Source organism: Mobula hypostoma, chromosome 30 (assembly GCF_963921235.1).
Source record: "Mobula hypostoma chromosome 30, sMobHyp1.1, whole genome shotgun sequence".
Lineage (NCBI taxonomy): Eukaryota > Metazoa > Chordata > Chondrichthyes > Myliobatiformes > Myliobatidae > Mobula > Mobula hypostoma.
In genome coordinates, this window is record NC_086126.1 from 10,127,462 (window position 1) to 10,150,348 (window position 22,887).

The following is a 22,887-nucleotide window of genomic DNA, read 5'->3' on the forward strand; positions in this document are numbered from 1 at the left end:
CCTTCCCCCACCCACCTGGCTTCAACCATCACCTTCCAAGCCCAGGGGTTCCCACCTGAGATCCACTGACCCCTTAGTAAATGGCATTAAAAAAAAAGGTTGGGAACCCCTGTTGTAGTTTGTCCTCCTACTCCAATCCCCACCTTTTTATTCTGCAATCTTCCACCTTCCTTTCCAGAGCTGATGAAGGGTCTCAGCCCGAAACGTCAACTGTCTACTCATTTCCATAGATTCTGCCTGGCCTGCTGAGTTCCTCCAGCTGTGTGAGTGTGTGTGTGAGTGTGTGTTTCTCTAGAGTTGCTGAGGATGCTTTTCTGGAAGAAAAGTTGACTAAAGTGGGTCTGAAGATTGTGACAATTTTAGTCAGCAGATAAAAAGGTGCTGTTGAAGTTTATGAATGGATGGAAGGAACAAGTAAGCTAGGTACAAAGTAAAGGCAAAAGATATGGAGTAGGAAAATATGAGAGAGCAAAAAAAATCTTTGCATACAAGGGACAGCATTTGTGACTTCAAAAAGGAATTAGAAAGGCAATGGGTAAAATATTTCCTAAGGGTACTGATTTCAGTCAGAAGAATGGGACAACAGGATTGCTCTACAAAAAAGCTGACCTGTACTTTTTGGACCAAATAATTTCCTTCTGTACAGTGACAAACTTCTATAGATGCATAGTGGAGAGCAGACTACCTGGCTGCATTACAGCCTGGTATAGGAACACCAGTGCCTTTGAACAGAAAATCCTACAAAAGGTAGTAGGTTCGGCCCAGTACATCACAGGTAGAGCCCTCCCAACCACTGAGCACATCCAGATGAAACAAAGTCGTAGAAAAGCAGCATCCATCAAAGATCCCCACCACCCAGGCCATGCTCTTTTCTCGCTGCTGCCATCAGGTAGAATGTACAAGAGCCTCAGGACTCTTTATAGGCATCCGTTAGTCTCGTGAGACCACGGATTTGTGCCTTGGACGGGCATTTGCCCATGCTGCAAGTCTCCCCTCTCCACAGCACCGATGTTGTCCAAGGGAAGGGCACTAGGGCTGATACAGCTTGGCACCAGTGTCGTCGCAAAGCAATGTGTGGTTAAGTACCTTGCTCAAGGACACAACACGCTGCCTCAGCTGAGGGTCGAACTAGCAACCTTCAGATCGCCAGACGAACGCCTTAACCACTTAGCCACGTGCCTCACACCACCAGGTTCAAGAACAGTTACTACCTCTCAACCATCAGGCTCTTGAACAAAAGGAGATAACTATACACACTTGCCCATCCATTGAGAAATTCCCGCACTTTAAGGACACTATCTCATGTTCTCGTTACTTACTGCTACTTATTTATATTTGCACAGTTTGTTGCCTTCTACACTCTTTCATTCATCCTGTTATAGTTACTATTCTACCGATCTGCTGAATGTACCCGCTGGAAAAAGACTCTCAGGGTGGTATGTGGTGACATGTATCTACTCTGATAATAAATTTTACTTTGAACTTCAACAATTCCGGACAACAGCAATCGAAAGGCTCAGGTTCAAGCTGATCAAATAAGTCACAAGTTCAAAGTTCAGAGTAAATTCATTATCAAAGTGCAGACATGTCATCATCTACTACCCTGAGATTCATTTTCTTGTGGGCTTTCACACACACACAGGTTCCCAAACGTTTTTTTATAAAAGCCATGGATCAATACCATTACGCAAGGAGTCTGTGGACCCCAGACTGGGAAACTTTGTATGATTAGAGAAAAGAAATACAATAGAATCAATTAAAAAAAAACTACAGAGACCGACAAACAACCAATATGCAAAAGGTGATAAAACTGTGCAAAAACAGAAATAGATAAATAATACTGAGAACATGAATTGTAGAGTCATTCAAAGTGAGTCCATAGATTGTGTTCAGTGATCAGCTCAGTGTTGAGGTGAGTGAAGTTACCCAGGCTGGTTTAGGAGCTGGTGATAACAGAGAGTTCTAATAACCTGACTACTTTCACTGGAGCAGAGGCTGCTAAAAGGATCCAACGACAATGAAGGATTTTGACGGGCGAATACACTATATATTCTGCCTGGGGAGTGGCAAGAGTTCATCACTTTAAAGACCGAAATAACGGCCAGGAGAAATATCTTGACGTCAAAACTCCCCGGGAAGTCCTCGAGGGAAATGTCGATGTCGGGACCACACCACTAATGAATGACTTAAAGCAGAGGAAATGCAGTGCCGGGGAAAGATAATGGAGGCTGGAGACAGACACGCCAGAGTGAACGGGCTCCTTTTACAATGAAAGCTGGTGCGACTCCTCTGCCTGTGGCTCAGATGGAAGTACTCTCACTCTCGGCTTAATGGCACCATTTTCAAATCCCACTGCGGAGACGTGACCACAAACCTGCCAGCAACCATCTGGCACAGTGCTGAGGGAGCACCGCACGATCAGAAATCCCATCTATTAGCCGAGATACTAAACCCAGACTCTCTCTCTCTGCTCTGGCAAGTGTACATAAAAGATCTCACGTCATCACCGTCCAGTTATCACCAATAAAGTGGCAAGTAATAAGTGTTGCATTCGGAGTTCCATACCTTACAATGTTTATTCTACGCACTTTAGTTCATTTGTAGATTTTGTTCTTACCATCACAAGTTGTGTATTATGTGCATATCGTCTTGTTTATGCTGGCCCACCACCTCGAGGGAGTCTTGTCATAAGCGGGCCGAAACTCCCAATACGACAGGTGGCAGATCAACTTATGATCCCACTGGTGATAGCACAGGACAGTTAACATCTTAGTGCACGTGTATTTTCAATTCCTGGTTATACACGTTATATAGTTAAATGATAACCAACTTCACCTGACCGCCTAACATTATAGTGTCACGGAAAAGTACAGCAGAGAAACAGGCCCATCTAGTCCGCGCCAAAACCATTTAAACAGCCGACTCCCGTCCACCTGCACTGGCACAGTAGTCCTCCACACCCCTACCATCCATGTACCCATCCAAACTTCTCTCAAACATTGAGACCGAGCCCACATGCGCCACTTGTGCTGGCAGCATCCATTTTAGTAAAAAAAAAATGGATAGTCCACTTATTGTTGTGATGTTTACAAAATGACTGCCACGTGTCCTACATTTCAACTGCCCTACATACTACATGTTAAAAGCGAGCCTTCCTTCATTGACCGAGAAGAACCTGGGGATATTTGTTGAAAATGGCATCAGAGAATTGCAGTTTTTGACACAAATACGAGTAAGCGTCATCTAACTCAGAAAATAAAATTAATTGGTGTCCTATCGATTTGGCCTTGGGACAACCTTGATAAGCTGTTTTATGTGAGAATTGTGCAGATCAGAAAATGCTTATCAATTTCAGGCCCGGCAGCATTTTAGTTTAAGGATTAAATAACCCCCTTTCCTTCAGTAGCTCACTAAATTGATTTTTTTTTTAAAAATCAGCATGATATCCATAAGACCATAAGACAAAGGAGCAGAAGTCAGCCATTCGGCCCATCGAGTCTGCTCCGCCATTTTATCATGAGCTGATCCATTCTCCCAATTAGTCCCACTTCCCCGCCTTCTCACCATAACCTTTGATGCCCTAGCTACTCAGATACCTATCAATCTCTGCCTTAAATACACCCAATGACTTGGCCTCTACTGCCACCCATGGCAACAAATTCCACAGATTCACCACCCTCTGACTAAAAAAAATTCTTTGCATTTCTGCTCTGAATGGGTGCCCTTCAATCCTTAAGTCATGCCCTCTCATACTAGACTGCATCATATCCTGAGAGTGACAAACCAAGCACTGGTGAAACACAGACTGTGTTCAGAGTGTTCAACCTCCCGAATCAGTCAAGGGGCTTACTTCTTGAAAATGACTCTCCTCTGTCGGTGGTGACTTTGCATTTCAGAAGTGGGATAACACAGGAAGACATCCCTGTGACACCCTCAGCTGCTGACCTGGGTGAGATCTGCAAAACCTGGTAAGGACCAAGAATTAAAACTAACCCCTTCTACCCTGCACTACCCTGGAGTGCTTACACCACTATGCACAATCCACAAGACTAAGTTTTAGGAGCAAGAATTAGGCCATTTGTCCCAGAGTCTGCTCTGCCATTTCATTATGGCTGCTCCATTTTCCCCTCTCAGCCCCAATCTCCTGTCTTCATGACCTGACCAATCAAGAACCTGCCTTAAATATAGGTGAAGACTTGGCCTCCATAGCCGCCTTTGGCAATGAATTCCACAGAGTCCCAATTCTCTGGCTAAAGAAATCCTTTCTCACCTTCGTTCTAAAAGGGTGCCCCTCTATTCTGAGGCTGTGCCCTCAGGTCTTAGACTTTCCCATCATTGGAAACATCCTCTCTACTTCCACTCAATCAAGGCCTTCACCATTCAAGAGGTTTCAATTAGGTCACCAGTGAATACACGCCCAGGGCCATCAAACACTCTTCTTATGACAAGCCATGCAATCCTCGAATCATTTCTGTGAACCTCCTTTGAACTCTCTCCAGTTTCACTCAGCACATCATCATGTGCCATGTTGTATGACACAGGCGATCATGGTCTCCGTGACCATGATTGTTCTTGGCAAAATTTTCTTCAGAAGAGGTTTGTCACTGCCTTTTTCTGGGCCAGTGTCTTTACAAGACAGGTGACCCCAGCCATCATCAGCTCTTCTAAGATCGTCTGCCCAGCGTCAGTAGTTGCATAACCAGGACTTGTGATATGCACTGGCTGCTCATACGACCATCCAATACCTGCTCCCCATGCTTAACGTGACCCTAATCGAGGGGCCGGTTAGCATTTGCTACACCTTGTCCAAAGGTGACCTGCAGGCTAGCGGAGGGAAGGAGCACCTCACACCTCCTCTGGTAGAGACGCATCTCCACCCCGCCACCTACCACTCAGCACAGCCAAATTGAAACAAAAACCCACACTTTTCAGGAAGAAGTTTCAAGAAATGGCACAATGGCTGATGAAAAGCAGTGGTACTGCAGATTAGCAGAGCCACCTCAGGTATATGAGGGTAGAATTTAAAATCAGGCTTGTTGTCATATGCCTTTAAATGCAATCAGTGAAGGTTTAAGGTCAGTGAGAACTTAGGAGACCACCCCCAAACCCGCTGTCTTGCATCAGAATGTCGGGGTCAGGACAAGGTCAGCACATCTGCCCCGCCAAATATGTTTGAAGCTCTCAGAGACCCAAATTCTCCAGAGTCTCAGCAAGTATTTTCAAAAGGCTGCCATGTCAGCAGACAGTAAAATAACTTCTCAGAAGTCAGCTTTGAGCAAGTCAACATCAAAGTGTTTCCTTTTCAGTGCGGACTCCTCCTGTCAAAAGATAAAGACGCCCAAGCTTGGACTCTGAGCTGCGAGCCAGCAATAATAATAAATATCTTACTCAACATCCAAACAATTATTAACTCAACATACAAAGCATCCTATTCACAAGCAACACCTCAAAAATGTTTATGCAACTTCCTAATGGAAGAGGTTGGAGGCAGCCTTATTGCCACGCTTTGTCAGTTCTTCTCTTGCTGTGGTCATCTCATTTCAGTGAAGAGTCCAGGAAGGCTGGTATGAAACCAGAAAAGTAACACAAGGATAGAAGACAGAAAGGAGGTTCTTTCTAAAGTGGGTAACGTACACAACCTTTGACACAAGGGACTCTGCAGATGCTGGAGATCTTCAGCAATATGCTCAACGTGTTGGAGGAACTCCACAAGTCAGGCAGCATCTCTCGAGGGGTGTAGACAGTCCCAATTCCCCTCCTTCTAGGCTGCCCATCCTGCTGAGCTCCTCCAGCACTCTGTGCATGTTGCACAATCTTTTCTGAGGGAGCTTTACACACAATACCCAACTCAAGCTGTGCCTGGGACTTCGCAATGGGATGAGGTAGGGCGAACATTACTCAGTTTCAAATCCCCGCTGTACCTGCCCAGGACTGATGGTAGAGTGGGAGGACATTTTACTTTGCATCTCAACACATTTGGGGGAAGGGTGTTTATCTCCCTGAACTTCATTTGATACGTGTTTTTTCTGCTTTAAAGTGTTTGCATTGAAATATCAACAACACCGATACTGAAGATTTCCACTCCAGCTCACAAAGTCCCGGAAGATCCTCAGTGAGCCAATGGACACCACATACTCCTTCTCCAGGAAGACCTAAGCATGGATATACCCTTCAAAGAGGGGCAGTCAGCTCAAGCTTCCTGAGAGCATCACTGGAGCATGGCGGGGGCGGGGGGTGCTACTGTACAGGATCAAAAGAAGCTACAGGAAGTTGGTCTGCTCCATCATGGGCACCAGCCTCCATAGTACCCAAGACACCTTCAGGGAGCGATGCCTCAGAAAGGTAGCGTCCATCATTAAGAACCCCATCACAGGACATGCTCTCTTCTCATTGTTACCATCAGGAAGGAGGTACAGGAGCCTGAAGACACACACTCAGTGATTCAGGAACAGTTTCTTCCCCTCTGCCATCCGATTTCTGAATGGACACTGAACCCATGAACACTACCTCAATAGTTTTTTAACAATTATTTCTGTTTTCAAAGGTTCAGTTTAATGTCAGATAAATGTATACAATATGCATCCTGAAATGTTTTTTCTTCAGGACGTTCTTGCACTACTATTCTTAATTTAACTATTAAATATACATATATACTTACTGTAATTCATTACTTTATTTTTCTACGTGTCACGTTTTGCATGGCATTGCTGCCGCTAAGTTAGCAAACTTCACGACACATGCCGGTGATATTATACCCGATACTGATTCAGTTGTCAGCGATCTTGGCCAGGCCTTAAAGCAGACCGATGAGGAAGTCTGCTGACTGGCCTGGCCAAGAAGATAGAGAGCATTCCTGACACCTCTCTCCATTTCGGAACTCTCTGTCTCCATTCAGCAGACAAACTATCTGCTGATATTTACGATAAACCCACCGACTCCCACAGCGAGCTTGACTACATTTTCTCACACCCACTCGCCTGTAAGGACGCCTTTTCTCCATTTCTCTATTTCTCTTCCTCTGACGTTTCTGTTCTCAAGGCAAGGCTTTCAGGTCCAAAACATCTGAAGTGCCGTCCTTTCCCTGCAATCGTGGTTAACGGAGTCCTCACTCACATTTCAGGAGTCTGTTCTTCCCCAACACTCCTCCTCCCCCTTTCACTGGAACAACAAAGAGTTGGAGTTCCCTTGGTCCTCACTGCAGTGACAAAAACATAAACTGATCCAAAATCAAAACAATTGTGGCCAGCCTGCCACCTCAGATGGGGCTGTTATACTTGCGTGACTCACCCTCAGCTCCAATGGATCAAATCCTTTGTCGGCAATTACCAAACATACAATCTTGACACGATGGTAAATGGTATTAAGTGGTCAGCAAAGACATGACCTCTGCCAGTCCCAAGCTATAAACTGCCAGGGAATAAGAATACACCCTACCCCCAACTAATGTGATTAGTTATCATAATACAGAACACAAATGCTCAGGACAGAGTGCATGCTCCTACACTCAACTTTTTCACCATACCCATCACACACAAGAGAAAACCTGCAGATGCTGGAAATTCCAGCAACACACACAAAATGCTGCATACCAACACCATTGCAACCTCCGTGTCCAGCACACCATTCACACCAGCCGCAACAGGACCCCATCACCAGTCACATCTTCCCCTCTTGCCTCTTCCTGCTTTCCACTGGAACCACTCCCGCCTGCTTCACTCGTCCCTCACCTCCACCTCCTGGCGACTCTCACCCCCCCCCGCAACCGTAGGAGGTTCGACACCTACCCCTGCACGTCTTCCCTCGCCACCATCAAGGGATCCTGTTACGTACCCCGTAACTGGGTTGCCAAACCAGCAGAAATGGATCACTCAGTTGGAGTCTGGATTACTGGAACTAAGAAAGTTTTATTAAAGAAATAAGCAACACAGTACTCTAATCAAAAGGATAATGAATACAACAGTTCAGCAATGATAAACACACATGTACACAGAAACTAGGATAATAGGATCAATCAAGCTCTATCGTCGTCTAGGGGTAAATGACCAGTTTCAAAGTGACACAAAGTTCAGTTCAATTGAATTCAGTTCAGTTCACAGTAATCACTGCCGTGGCGATGGACGGGGGTGGGGGGGGGGAAGGAGAGAGAGAGAGCAAAAGCGAATGAATATTCAAACGGCTTCCACACAGACCTTCGACATTCTTCGCAGTCAGCTTTTGGGCGAGCCCTTTGTAATGTCTTCTGAGGTCACCGACTGTGACCCCTCCGTTTCCAGATACGATCGTTTCTCTGCGGTGAACCTGGCACCCAGGCAAGGGCAGACACACACCAGGTTCCCGCCGATCGTACCTTTCCACCCTGTGCGTCTATGGCTTGGTCCCGCGACCAGCCCTCCAAAACTCCCACCGACTTGTGGGAGGCGCACCGCTTCCAGGGTCTTGTTACCTCGTGGTGTCGTGTGTGTCTTGCCTTAGCGAACCTGTCCCTTTTTATCCCCCTGCTGGGGTATCGCCTGTCCATCACTTCAAACAGTTCAGGGTTCAAAGAGGAGCCGGTCTTGACAGCTCTCCCGTCTCTTCATTAACATCTCCAAATGCTGCTCCATTGTTTTCCTTATCTCTCTTTCTCCTGAAGACAGATGGCAGATCAACTGCTGATCCCACTGGTGCCAGCACAGGCCAGTTAACATCTTAGTCTATGTGTACTTTCATCACAATCCAAAGAGCATATCCGTGTCAGGCAAGGATTCACACGCACTTTCTCTGAGCTCATTGACTGCATTCGGTCCTGTCAGTATGCCCCGCCCCCCCCGCCCTCCCACCTACATCTGCACAGCACTAGGCAACCATATTGTGCAAAATCTATGTCCTGTCTGCAGTGGACATGCTGACGTTCCAGTTGTCAAACATAAAGCAGGTCTCCCAGTGGCCACCCATTTCAATTCTACTTCCCATTCCATGGCCTCCTCTGTCACACTCAGGTTGGAGAAGCAACACCTTGTATTTCGTCCAGGGAGCCTCCAACCTGATGGCACGAGCATAGATTCCTCAAACTGCCAGAAATTGCTCCCCCACCCACCAATCCCCATTCCCCCCTCTTCTCCCTACCTGCCCATCAGCTCTCTCAGACTCCCCCTTCTCCAGCCCTTTATCTCTTTCACCAATCTACTTCCCAGCTCTTTACTCCCCATTTCACCCATCACCTACTACCTTGTACTTCTTCCTCCCCTCCCCACCTTCTTACCCTGACTTCTCCCCTTCCTTTGCAGTCCCGATGAAGGGTCTCGGCCCGAAACGTCGACCTCATCCGACCAGTCCGCCTCATACCCTGGAGACTTGCCTAACCCAGCATGCAGAGTCAGTTCCGGCAGACCGGGCGGATGAGGTCTACAGTGATATCCAACGGCCAGGAAGACAGCACTGCTACACTCGATGGAGAGCGAAGGGCATGACAAGGCACAGAAGATGTCACAGTCATCCACTGCAACCAAGGAAGATCCCAGTTTGTGACGCTTGTTCGTACCACTGGACCCGGACTTCTGAGGTCGAAGTCTCAGAACTGCCCCAGTGCGATGGCTTTTCCACTTTAAAAACTCTCCCGCACAGGTCTCCTGTCATCGGACACGACGGACAACCACCACCATAAGACACAAAAGCTGAATTATGCCATTTGGATCATCGAGACTGCTCTACTACTCGATCATGGCTGATTTATCATCTCTCTCAAACCCATTCTCCTGCCTTCTCCCTCTAACCTCTGACACGCCCTTACTAATCAAGAACTTATTAACTTACTTCTAAATTCCGGCGAGTTCAGGCCGAGAGCCATCCTGGTACGTTAACCCTTTCCTGCCTGGAATCATTCTAATTCACATTATTTCCTCAAAGGAGCTTTGACCACTTCTCCCATGAATCAAATCAAATTCATTTCCAAGTCTCTCACCCCCTGCAATCGTATTTTTTTCTCGTTAAAAATTCTTAATCACTTATATCCATCTGTAGTTTTGTGCCAGAATTCTTCAAAGTCTCAAGCACCAACCCTGGCAAAGGAAATATCTCACCCACAGTCCTTACAACTGGAAGCTCAGTACATCACAGGTAAAGCCCCCCCAACCACTGAACACATCTACATGAAATGCTGTCGTAGGAGTATCCATCATTGGAGATCCTCACCACCAAGACCGTGCTCTCTTCTCACTGCTGCCATCAGGTAGAAAGTACAGGAGCCTCAGGACTCGCACCACCAGGTTCAAGACCCCTCAACCATCAGGCTCTTGAACAAAAGGAGAAACTACACTCACTTGCCCCATCAATGAGATGTTCCTACAACCAATGATCTCACTTTAAGGACTCTTTACCTCATGTTCTTGCTATTTATTTATATTTGCATTTGCACAGTTTGTTGTCTTCTGCACTCTGATTGATCTTTCACTGATCCCGTTTACAGTTACTATTCTATAGATTTGCTGAGTCGGCCGGCCAGTGGTACAGTGGCATCAGCACCAGACTTCGAGGAGAATGGTCCTGAATCTGGCCAGCTCCTTGCGCACTTTCTATCCATGCCGGGTTGAGCGTCGAGCTAGCAACTCAGCCTCGTAAAAAGCAGACAAAATGCTGCAGAAACGGCAAAAATGCAGCCCCATATGCCCCAAGGCACGGAAAGGAACAAGATGATTTGCTGAGTATGTCCACAGGAAAATGAATCTCAGGGTTGCATGTGGTGACATATGTACTCTGATAATAAAAACTTACTTTCAACTTTTGAGGTGAAGTGACCACAGATTAGTCAGTGGTTCAAACACGTTTCATTAACCCCATCGAACTTTCACAACCATATCCAAATTTTCAACAACATGCACGGGACTGTTATAATTTCTCCTTGTGAATCTCACCTGAACAAAAATATTGTGAGCAATTATATCCTTAACAGCCAAGCGTATTATTCTCAATGTTATAATGATGTGAATCAGACTTACCGCGTCATCTGAATATCACTGTAATCGCCCCTTGGCAGCTATGCTTCTTCTGATTTAATAGTTATGAAGTTCTGGCTTAGTTTATAATAAACAGCTTCTGGCCTCTGAGAAAAATACATCTCTAACAGTATGACAGTCTCTGAATATTAATTTGCTTTTCAACCTAGACATTTCTCAAGGCAACTGAGTTCTGCAATTCAGGAACTCGATTCATTCAGGCTAATCTTGTTGGGAGAAATGGGTAAAGTAATTCAGGCAGCCAAATTAATAACTAAGTGATGGACGTACAAAACTATGGGGAGAGAATGGCAATGAAGCCCTTTGTTCTCCAAATTACTGGACATTTACAACATTTCTACCTCCATAATGGAAGTCTACTTAGATATAATTTTTGCTTGTACCAGCTACACAGTGTACTGGTAATTTGACTTCAATGCAAGTCCACAGGTAGGCAACCCACTCTGCCAGATCACTGCTCATACGATAAAGATCTATTCAGTGTTTCATAAACATTGTCGCAAAGATGTGAATGCTCAAGAGCCAAAAATCAGAGAAATAGTGGCTTGTTCCATCTGTACGTTCGTGACCGTGACCACATGGGTGTCCTCCCACAGTCCAAAGAAGTACTGATTGGTAAGTTAATTGGCCATGGTAAATTGTCCTGTCATTACTTTCAGATTAAAAATCAGGGGATTGCTGGCTGGCGTGGCTCGAAGGGCCTGTTCTGCACTTGTATCTCAATAAAGTTCCAATTCCCTAGGGTAGAAATTCATCTTTAGTATGAATAGTGAGTAAGACAACTGTCACAATCTTATCCCAAACACTTATGATTCGACTTCTTCATAGTGGCTGGAGTTCAAGTTCGAGCCTAATTATCACTCAACCACCCAGGCCGTGCTCTCTTCTTGCTACTGCCATCAGGTAGAAGGTACAAGAGCCTCAGGACTCACACCACCAGGTTCAAGAACAGTTACCACTCCGAAATGATATTGTATTTGTTAAGTAGGTACCGTACACAGCCCTGATTTGATGGAGACGGACGTGAGAGCACGGAGGAACATCTGGAGAAACCTCTGAAATGCCCGCTTCGCTGCCGCTGCTACTGTGCGATCGAGAATCTCAGGAGGGGAAGGCCCCAAATCCTCGGCTTTGCCTATTGCCTGTTGCTGGGGCCGGGGTCGAAGTGCTCGGCAGAGATGGTGCTCGGTGTCGGAGGGCTGGTCGGAGGCTTGAAGTTTTCAGATGGACTCAAGAGTCCGCTGTGGTCGGGTGCTTCCAGGATGCTGCATCAGCAAGTTTGCGGCGCTGGAGATTCATGGCAGGGAGAGAGTTTCTCTTCCTTCTACTGTCTGCGTGAGATGATGGGGCTATCGGGACTTTGAGACTTTCTTTTTTTACCGTGCCCATGGTCTGTTCTTTATCTAATTACTGTATTGCTTTGCACTGTTGTAACTGTATGTTATAATTATGTGGTTTTTGTCAGTTTTTTTTAAGTCTTGGTTTTTTTTTAGATTATGAGGACACTCAGTCCTCGTTTATTGTCATTTAGAAATGCATGCATTAAAAAATGATACAATGTTCCTCCAGTACGATATCACAGAAACACAGGACAGACCAAGACTGAAAAACTGACAAAAGCCACATAATTATAACATATAGTTACAACAGTGCAAGCAATACCGTAACTTGATGAAGAATAGGCCATGAGCATGGTAAAAAATAGTTCAAAGTCTCTCGAAAGTCCCACATCTCATGCAGATGGGAGAAGGAAGAAAACTCTCCCTGCCATACCCGACCACAGTCCGATTCCGAGTCCGTCCGAAAACTTCGAGCTCCGACCAGCCCTCCGACACAGAGCACCATCTCTGCTGAGCGCTTCGACCCCAGCCCCGGCTGCCAGCAACAGGCAAAGCCGAGGATTTTGGGGCCTTCCCTCCGGAGATTCTGGATCGCACAGTAGCAGCGGCAGCAAACCAGGCATTTCAGAAGTTTCTCCAGATGCTCCTCCGTGCTTCTCACATCCGTCTCCATCAAATCAGGATTGCGCACGGCCCCTATTTAACAAATACGATATCATTTCACCGGAGGGGACGCGCGCACTGCATTGCGTCACCATCATCTCCTCCCTCCTCTTGGGTCTGTCCTGTGTTTCTGTGATATCACACCGGAGGAGTATTGTATCATTTCTTAATGCATGCATTACTAAATGACAATAAAAGAGGACTGCGTGTCCTCGTAATCTAATCTAAAACTACACTCACTTGCCCATCCATTAGGGTGTTCCCCACAACCAATGATTCCATTTTCAAGGATTCTTTATCTCATGTTCTCATTGTTTACTGCTATTTATTTATATTTGCATTTGCACAGTTTGTTGTCTTCTGCACTCTGGTTGATCTTTCACTGATCCTGTTTGCAGTTACTATTCTATAGGTTTGCTGAGTGTGCCCACAGGAAAATGAATCTCAGGGTTGTATATGGTGAAATATTACTTTGTTAATAAAATTTACTTTGAACTTTGACTTTGAATACCCAAGAATATAGCCAAATGAAACAGTGTTACTCCAGGCTCAAAGTACTAACTGTCATACACAGTACGAGGCACATACAGCACATAAGACATCAGTAAAATACAGTCACACACACTAAAAAAAATATTAAAGCCCAAGACCCTGAATCCATGAATGTTGCAGCAGTCTGCAGTCAAACAGAATATGGCTTGTCATCTGCCAAGCGAACACTGGGGGCAGCACCGACTCCAGTTTAGATGCCGCGCCACAATCATTGTCTGATCTTCAGCCGTCTCCCTCATTCTAGCGGTAAAATTCTGTCAACCAACAAGCAGGGGACTGGGAAGGGTGTCTATCTCAGCTGAAGGCAAACAGGCAATACTAAAGAGCAGAAATAAGAGAACTCAGAGCAGAAACCCAAGTTACTTTCCTTTGTGAATTAATGTATGAAGAAAAAAGAGTGGAGGACTGTTACACATAAATTACAGACCAAGATCCAGATCATTTACACCTGTAAAGGCTCTTACAGCAGTGTTTAACGCAAGTCTTGACCTTTGTTCATGTCGTATGACGTAGACAATCATGGACTTTCCATGACCATGACTGTTCTTGGCAAATTTTTCTTCAGAAGTGGTTTGCGAGGCAGTGTGTCTTTACAAGCTGGGCGACTCCAGCCAGTATCAATACTCTTCTGAAATTGCCTGCCTGGCATCAGTGGTCACATAATCAGGACTTGTGATACGCACCAACTGTTAAAAACGGCCACCCACCACCTGTTCCCATGGCTTCACATGACCCTGATCTGGGGGGGGGGGGTGCTACGCAAGTGCTACACCTTGCCCAAGGGTGATCATTGGTAGAGACGGATCTCCACCTTGCCACCCACGCATGTTAACCCTGACCCACAAGGTAAATTATCAAACGATCTCCATTCTGAGTATAGTACAACTTCTAACCCCATGGTTTTAGTTTCTCTCAGAAGGGCAGGGTAGAGGTTTATACTGATTGGCGAGAGTCCAGAGGAGATTCACAAGAATGACCCCAAAAATGACAGGGTTAACCTGTGAGGAGCATTTCACAGGTTTGGGCCTGTACTCGCTGAAGTTGGGAAGAATGAGTGGGCGTGGGGAGGAAATCTCATTGAAACCAATCGAATATTCAATTGCCTAGATGGAGTGGACGTGGAGAGATTGTTTTCCTGCAGAATGACAGGTCAGCTTTTTTTTAAAAAAAAACACTGCTTCAAAACTGTGGAATTCAATACTTAAAATTAAGGGACACAGACTCAGTTGACCCTTTTCAATGCCAGCTCAAAACCGATTTATTTTACTTTGCTTTTAACTGACATCCTTTTGCCTTTTATTTTCACATTTGTACTGTTAATCGCATTGTGAATTATTTTCAACTACATCATCTGTACGAAACGCGCTCTATAAATAAAGATATTATTATATTAGGGAACTCTACGGCCAGAGGGCAGAGCTTCACAATAGAAGGACGTCCCTTTAGAACAGAGATGAGGAGGAATTTCTTTAGCCAGAGGCTGGTGAATCTGTGGAATTCATTGCCACAGATGCCTGTGGAGGTGAAGTTATTTAAAGTGGAGACTAATTAGTAAAGGGTGTCAAAGGTTACAGGGAGAAGGCAGGAGAATGGCCTTGAGGGGGGTGGGGGTTAATAAATCAGCCATGATGAAATGTGGAGCAGACTCGATGGGCCAGATGGCCTAATTCTGTTCCTATCTCGACGGAGGGAAAAGGGATCAGGATCACTCCACCTGGAAACAGACTTAACATAGGCCAGGAAGATCAAAGTCAGTCCAGCGCCCATGCAGTTGATGTGCTGCCAAAGGACCAGTCACGATTCATCTCACAATAACAGTCATGCAGGTTGGATACTCTTAACGAGAATCAATAGTTTTGGGAAAAGGAGGGGACAATTCTGACAAAATAAATAAGTTCTAAACCGACTTGTCTACAAAAAGTCAGTGGCTTTAGACAAAATTTGAAGCAGGACTTTCCTCAGTATTTCTCACAATCAGTTATTTGCAAAAGATTTTGTTTTAAATAAAGACCAGGTATATGATGCAGTTTAACTACTATATGCTCCCAAACAGAATCTCCAAATATGGCCAGTTTGAGAGATAGTTTGCCCAAATATCACTGCTACCATCAGGCAGGAGGTACCAGAGCCCTAGATCCCAACAACTGGTACCCTTCAGCCATCTGGCTCCTGAACTGGCAGGGAAACCTCAACTCTTGAACTGATTCCACAACCTACAGACTCAATTTCAAGGACTCTACAACTCATGTTCTCAGTTTTGCTTATGACTATCATTTGCCCAGATTGTCTTCCTTTGCACATTGGCTATTGTTTGTCTGTAGTTTTTCCACTGACTATTTTACTTCTTTGTATATGCCTGCAAGGAAATGAATCTCAGGGTAAAACATAGTGACATATACATACTCTGATAATATGCCAATGCTCTGTCCATGGTCATATGAAGACAAGGAATGAAAATATTCTTCAACCACCATTTTTTACCAAAACTACACAGAACAAGTGCCACACAACAGCTCTAGGTGCTGTTTGATGCAGGTTACAACAACATAGCCATGAAACCCCTGCAGAGATAGTCACGGGCCTGGACAACTCATCCAGAGACAGGAGTCCAAATCCCACAACAGTAGCTGGGAAATTTCAGTTCCGAGGAATTAGGTAAATGGGGATTAAAAGGCTAGTGGGCGGGGGGGGGGGCATGAATCTATCTGATTTACTCATTTCCCAGGTGTGACTCCAAGCTCAACAACATTTCAGATACCCTCATTTCAGATGGTAAACCACAGCTTGAAAGCAAGGAGAAATGTAAAGACACACACACACACACACACACACACACACACACAGTGCTGGAGGAACTTAGTATCTTTGGAAAAGAGTAAACAGTCGACGTTTCAGGCCGAGACCCTTCATCAGGTGTGTAAAGGCAAGCAGGCCATGCCTATGCCCAAAAGTTTAGCGAATAAATGTGTATTTGGCAGATAAATCTGCTCTATCAAATGAGTAGAAATGGAATCCTATCTGAACAGAGATCGTTTAGAAATAAGATTTATTAAAACCGCGTAAGATATAAACTAGCAGCTGAGAAGCAGCCTATTCATTTGCTAATCACAAACAATCCCTCAGGAGATCTTTTCATGCATTAAAAGAAATGCTTCAATACAAACAAATCCATTGGTAAAATTGTTAGAAAGATGGCCATTTCCTCAAATGGATACTTATGAACACAAGAGATTCTGCAGGTGCTGGAAATCCAAAGCAACCCACACCACACACACACACACACACACAAAAATGCTGGAGGAAATCAGCAGGTCAGGCAGAATCTATGGAAAAGAATAAATGGTTGACATTTCGGGCTGAGATCCTTGATCAAAACTTGTTCCATTTCTCTCCAGTGGCATCAGTGAAGAAATTAAAGATTAGCTTTATTTGTCGCATGTACTTGGAAATATCGAAAACGTTCATCACCTTGCGTAAAAATCAAAACAATGAAAATTGTGCTGGAAGCAGCCCGTAAGCGTCGCCACACTTCCAACGCCAACAAGGCATGCCCACAACTTGTAATCCCCTACTGCACACACCGGGACTGTGGGAGGAAACCGGAGCACCCGGAGGAAACCCACACGGTCACGGGAAGAACGTACAAACTCCTTAGAGGCAGCGGCAAGAACCAAGTACCAATCGGCATCCACCGGCACTAACCATTATGTTACTCTGCCACCAGTCACATTATTAACAGCAAATAAAATCACATCTGCCTGGAGACACAAGCCACTGTGTACGCCGGAATCTGGAACAAAAGCCCATCTTGACAATTCTTGCTCTGTCCCACTGGTTTAAGATGGCACTGGTGAAGCTCGGCGGCTACTTGCCGACAGCAAACAAAACAAACTACTAACTAACAGGAATTCTGCAGATGCTGGAAATTCAAGCAACATACATCAAAGTTGCTGGTGAACGCAGCAGGCCAAGCAGCATCTATAGGAAGAGGCGCAGTCGACGTTCCAGGCCGAGACCCTTCGTCAGGACTAACTGAAGGAAGAGTGAGTAAGGGATTTGAAAGCTGGAGGGGGAGGGGGAGATGCAAAATGATAGGAGAAGACAGGAGGGGGAGGGATGGAGCCGAGAGCTGGACAGGTGATAGGCAAAAGGGGATACGAGAGGATCGTGGGACAGGAGGTCCGGGAAGAAAGACGGGGGGGGGTGACCCAGAGGATGGGCAAGAGGTATATTCAGAGGGACAGAGGGAGAAAAAGGAGAGTGAGAGAAAGAATGTGTGTATATAAATGAGTAACAGATGGGGTACGAGGGGGAGGTGGGGCCTAGCGGAAGTCCTGACGAAGGGTCTCGGCCTGAAACGTCGACTGCGCCTCTTCCTATAGATGCTGCTTGGCCTGCTGCGTTCACCAGCAACTTTGATGTATGTTGCTTAAACTACTAACTACTTTATCAATCACAACTTCCCCCCCCCCCCCCGCCCCCGGTAAACGATCACTGCAATCAATAACCTGTAACTTCCCTTTCAGAGTTGAGCTTTTCATCCAGCTGGGCGACCTGGCATCGTTGCCCTGTGAACTGAAGACTCCAAGGTGCAGGACTGTTGCGGTATGGCGTGTTCGGGCTGAACTGAGGCGGCTTGGCCCCGGCACAAGAGTGGGGGAATGAGCCAACGTTTGCCCATGGACGCGACAGAACTGAGGCGAGTCGTGGAGGGTCGGGAACAGGCCGAGTTGAGGAGACGGGGCTCAGACCCGGCAGTGTACAGAAGCGACAGGGTCCGGGTCCGAGAACAAGGAACGGCCCGGGGCTTGGCCGATTTAAGCACCAAGCCGGATTGAAAAGTTCAGGGTGTCCCACAGAGGCGAGGAACAAGCCTGTTCAGCTCGCTGCTCGGTGAGGTTCACTCGTTTCTGCACTGAAGTGAGGCTGCAGCCTGCAACGAATGGGCTCCCGACTTCAGCTGCCGGCTTCGTGGCTGTAGACTCACTTTCACAAACTTCAGCTCTGAATGTTATTTGCTTACTTTTCTTGTTTGCATGATTTGATTTTTTTTTTCCTCTCTGCACATTCGGTGTTATACACACACACACACACACACACACACACACACACACACACACACAAGGCATCCATTAGTCTTGCGAGACCATGGATCTGCGCCTGGAAAGTCTCAAGGTTGTGTGGAAGACCAGCAGTTGCCCATGCTGCAAGTCTCCCCTCTCCACGTCACTGATGTTGTCCAAGGGAAGGGCACTAGGACCCATACAGCTTGGCACCGGTGTCGTCGCAGAGCGATGTGTGATTAAGTGCCTCGCTCAAGGACACACCACGCTGCCTCGGCTGGGGTTCGAACTAGCAACCTTCAGATCACTAGTCAAATGCCTTAACCACTTGGCCACGCACACACACACCCACCCTCAATTGGGTGCCTGTAAGGTGACAAATCTCACGGTTGTATATAGCATAAATACTTTGATAATACATGTACTTTGAACTTTCCCCTCATCCCTTTATGCTGGTTACCTTCCCTTTACTCTCTCAGCAAGAAACATCAACCATCCATTTCCTGATTCACTGAGTTCCTCCAGCAGTTTGCTGTTGGTTTTTGGCAACATAAGCCACTTCCCTGGCTTGATCATTTCCCAAGATTAAATTATGAATCTCACTTTCTCAACCCAAAATCATTGCATGGTACCTCACCACATTAAACAGGATAAATGCAAAAGTTAAATACTCTGAACCGATACGTTTTTAAAGTTTGCATGTTGTTATTGGTTATTCAAAATTCAAAGTAAATTTATCAGCAAAGTACATATACGTCACCAGATACAACCCTGAGATTAATTTTCTTGTGGGCATACTCAGCAAATCTATTGAAAGGTAATTTCCACAGGATCAATGAACGACCGCTCAACTAGGGCTTTCAACTCGAGTGCAGAAGACTACAAACAACATAAAAGCAAATAAAAATAAATAGCAATAAATACTGAGAACATGAGATGAAGAGCCCTTGAAAGGGAGTCCATGTGGTTGTGGGAACATCTCAATGATGGGGCAAGTGAGTGCAGTTATCCACCTTTGTTCAAGAGCCTGATGGGTGAGGGGTAGTAACTGTTCTGGAACCTGGTGGTGAGAGTCCTGGGGCTCTTGTACCTGCTATCTGATGGCAGCAGCAAGAAGAGAGCATGACCTGGGTGGTGGGGATCTCTGATGATGGATGCTGCTTTCCCGTGACAGTATCTCATGTCAAGGTGCTCAGTGGGCCAAATCCACAACCTTTTGTAGGATTTTCCATTCAAGGGCATTGGTGATTCCATACCAGGCCGTGATGCAGCCAGTCAATACACTCTCCACTACACATCTGTAGCTTGCCAAAGTTTTAGATGTCATGTTGGATCTCCACACAGTCCTAAGGAAGTAGCGGTGATCAGCCATGGTGGGAATTACTGTGCAATAACACTTTAGGTCTTTACAAAGAATTGACTGCAATGTGCTTGATAAATTATTCTACTTCTATTGGGAGAAGTTGCTGTGATCTCAAACCCTGTACATTTTATGACCATTTACAGTGAGCCCAAATGTATCTGCTCCACATCCCCCCCACTGGCTGATGCCTTTTATAAAAAGAAATTAGATGCCTTTAGACCCAGATATAGTGGCCATTAGAATATTCAAAGCCACATCAATCACACAGATCTATGCGCTCAATCCACTAACACTCTATTAAAAAGACACCGTCTACAATTAAGCCCTAACCTCCAGTGCCTTCATCAAGTCGTCACTTTTCAGGTATTGATGACCATACTCAATGATAAAATGCTGCCCGATCTGATCCTCACTCAATACTAACACAACAATATCGTTCAGCTAATCACAAATGGGAAGAAATCAGGACCAAACATTGCTCCCTCCCTCCTCCACCGCGACCTACACCAGCTAACTCACCATGGCTTGGGACTTTTCGGATTGCACCCAGCACTAAGTCAAGAGGTGAAGAAGACAACAACGATAAAATAATGGATGTTGCACAAAACTACTGCAAAAAAAAAAATTTTTTAATAGTTGGAAGAGTTTAAAATCAAACTTCAGAAAGAGAGATGAAGGCTCAGGGAGAACTGCACAGGAGAGGAGACAGCGAGCGAGGAGACAGGCGGACAGCGAGTGAGGTTGGGGGGGGAGAAGAGAGACAAATAGGAGAATGTTTCAGAGAGAGGCACTGAATACACATTCCCTTTTTTTTAAAAAAAGAGCCAAGTTAGCACGTGCCACAAACTGCTAGCTCAGTTATCCAACATCTGACTACAACTTTAATAAACATCCATTTCCGTTTGTTTGAATTTCAGAATGACCACACACTTTTTACTATTTCTATAACCATAATCATTGCGTCTGACCCAGAGGATATTGTTGGGAGGCAGAATTGCAGATGAAATAAGCTCACTACATCCCGCTGATAGTATCTTAATGGAGTTACGCTGAGCTCCTGGTGTAAATAACTGGGCCAATAGTCTTGAACACTTTCCACTTCCTTTGCCCAAGCTGTCTTGTCAGAGTTCCTCAAGCCAAAACTTCTCATTCCTTTGAGCTCCGAAAGATTTCAAGCAGCTTAAGAGATCTGTCATAATGTTTGTACATTTAGTTACTGTCTGTTAAGCCGCTGGCATTTAGGGCAGAAATGAAAGTCCTCTGTCTCTGTCCGTCTTTGGCCATCTTCTCTATTGTGCCCCTGGTGTGGTCTGGGGTCCTCACTTCTGCCTCTATGGTACGGCGCCAGGTTGTCTTTCCTCTCCCACGTTTCCTCCACCCTTCGTATTTGCGAGCACATAATTCAACAACTTGCATTTTTACTCTCAGTGGCCACATTATCGAGTACAGGGGTGGATTCCGGTGAGGTTTTCTGCTGCTGCAGCCCTTTCACTTCAAGGTTTGGCGTGTTGTGTGTTCAGAGATGCTCTTCTGCATGCCACAGTTGTAACACATTTGAGTTACTGTAGCCTCCCTGTCAGCTTGAACCCATCTTGCCATTTTCCTCTAACCCCTCTCATTAACAAGACACTTTCGCCCACAGAAATACCACTCACTGGATGTTTTTTTTTGTTTCTCTCTTGCCATTCTCTGTAAACTCTACAGACTTGTGTGTGAAAATCCCAGGAGATCAGCAGTCTCTGAGATACTCAAACCACCCCATCTGGCACCATGGTCAAAGTCACTTAGATCCCCATTCCAATGTTTGGTCTGAATGACAACCATGCCTTTATACAGAGAGTTGCTGCCATGTGGCTGATTAAATATTTGCATTAATGAGCAGGTGGACCTAATAAAATGGCCACAGTGCGCAGCATTATAACAACACAGGAAAACATTCCAAGGATGGGGCATCACAGTAGCATAGTGGTTAACACAATGGTTTGCAGTACAGGAGACCCGGGTTCAACTCCCACCACTGCCTGCAAGGGTTTGTACGTTCTCCCCAAGATCAGATGAGTTTCCTCCATGTGCTCCAGTTTCCTCCCACAGTCCAAAGATGTACTGGTTGGTCGGTTAATTGATTATAATTTCCCAAACTGGGATTATACTGGGGCGGGGGAGGGGGTGCTTTTGCTCAAAGGGCTGGAGGGGCCTATTACGGACGGTCAGTCAGTCAAGAAAGAAATGAGAGTTGTCAAAATGGCATATTGAAGAGATAATGTGGACAGTTGGCCAAGACAAGATCAGTCTGAAGTGTCTTAAAGGAGAAAGGGCAGAGGAATTAAAGGAGGTACCCTCACAGCTCAGAGCCCGAGCAAATCAGCCATTCAGTGGTTCCATCACAGGAGGTGGATGAGCTCATTGTGTCTGCATTCTATTTCAAAGCAACCCACTTAGTCCTACGTTCACTCCAGAGTTCTGTAAACTGAACTAGGAAGACCACAAGATCGAATTTACTTCCAAACAAAGGCAAAACTACGCAGAAACAGATGGGTGAATGCTAGTTCAATGGTTCAATTTCATATCAGAGAATGTAGACAGTACACAACCTGAAATTCTTACTTTCCATAGACATCCACGGATCAGAAGAAAAACCCCAAATGAATGAATGACAGGAAAACATTACAACCTCAAGCCCCCCCTTTCCACCCCCCCTCCACTCCATATAGATTCCATCAGAACGTGGACTTTGCAAAGAAAGGGGAGAATGCGTTGGACCTTGTTTACACAAACATTCCCGACGCGTACCAGGCGGAGCCCCGCCCCCATCTCGGTTACTCAGACCACATCTCTTATGCTAATCCCAGCATACAGACCGCTCGTCAGGCACTCCAGACCAGTTCAGAAGCAGGTGAAAACCTGGCCAGCAGGAG

General features: G+C 45.6%; 1 protein-coding gene across 6 annotated transcripts in view; it reads right to left on the minus strand.

Moving 5' to 3' along the window:
- The window catches only part of LOC134339548 (spectrin beta chain, non-erythrocytic 1-like), a 509,093-nt gene that overhangs the window by 444,510 nt on the left and 41,696 nt on the right, over positions 1-22,887 (minus strand). Inside the window, exon 1 of one of the 6 annotated variants that reach the window (XM_063036165.1) lies at positions 8,190-8,748. The exons of the other annotated variants lie outside the window; for them this stretch is intronic. The gene's annotated coding sequence lies outside the window, so the exon portion shown is untranslated. Of the gene's footprint in view, positions 1-8,189; positions 8,749-22,887 lie in introns of those variants that run through there. 6 annotated transcript variants of the gene reach the window in all.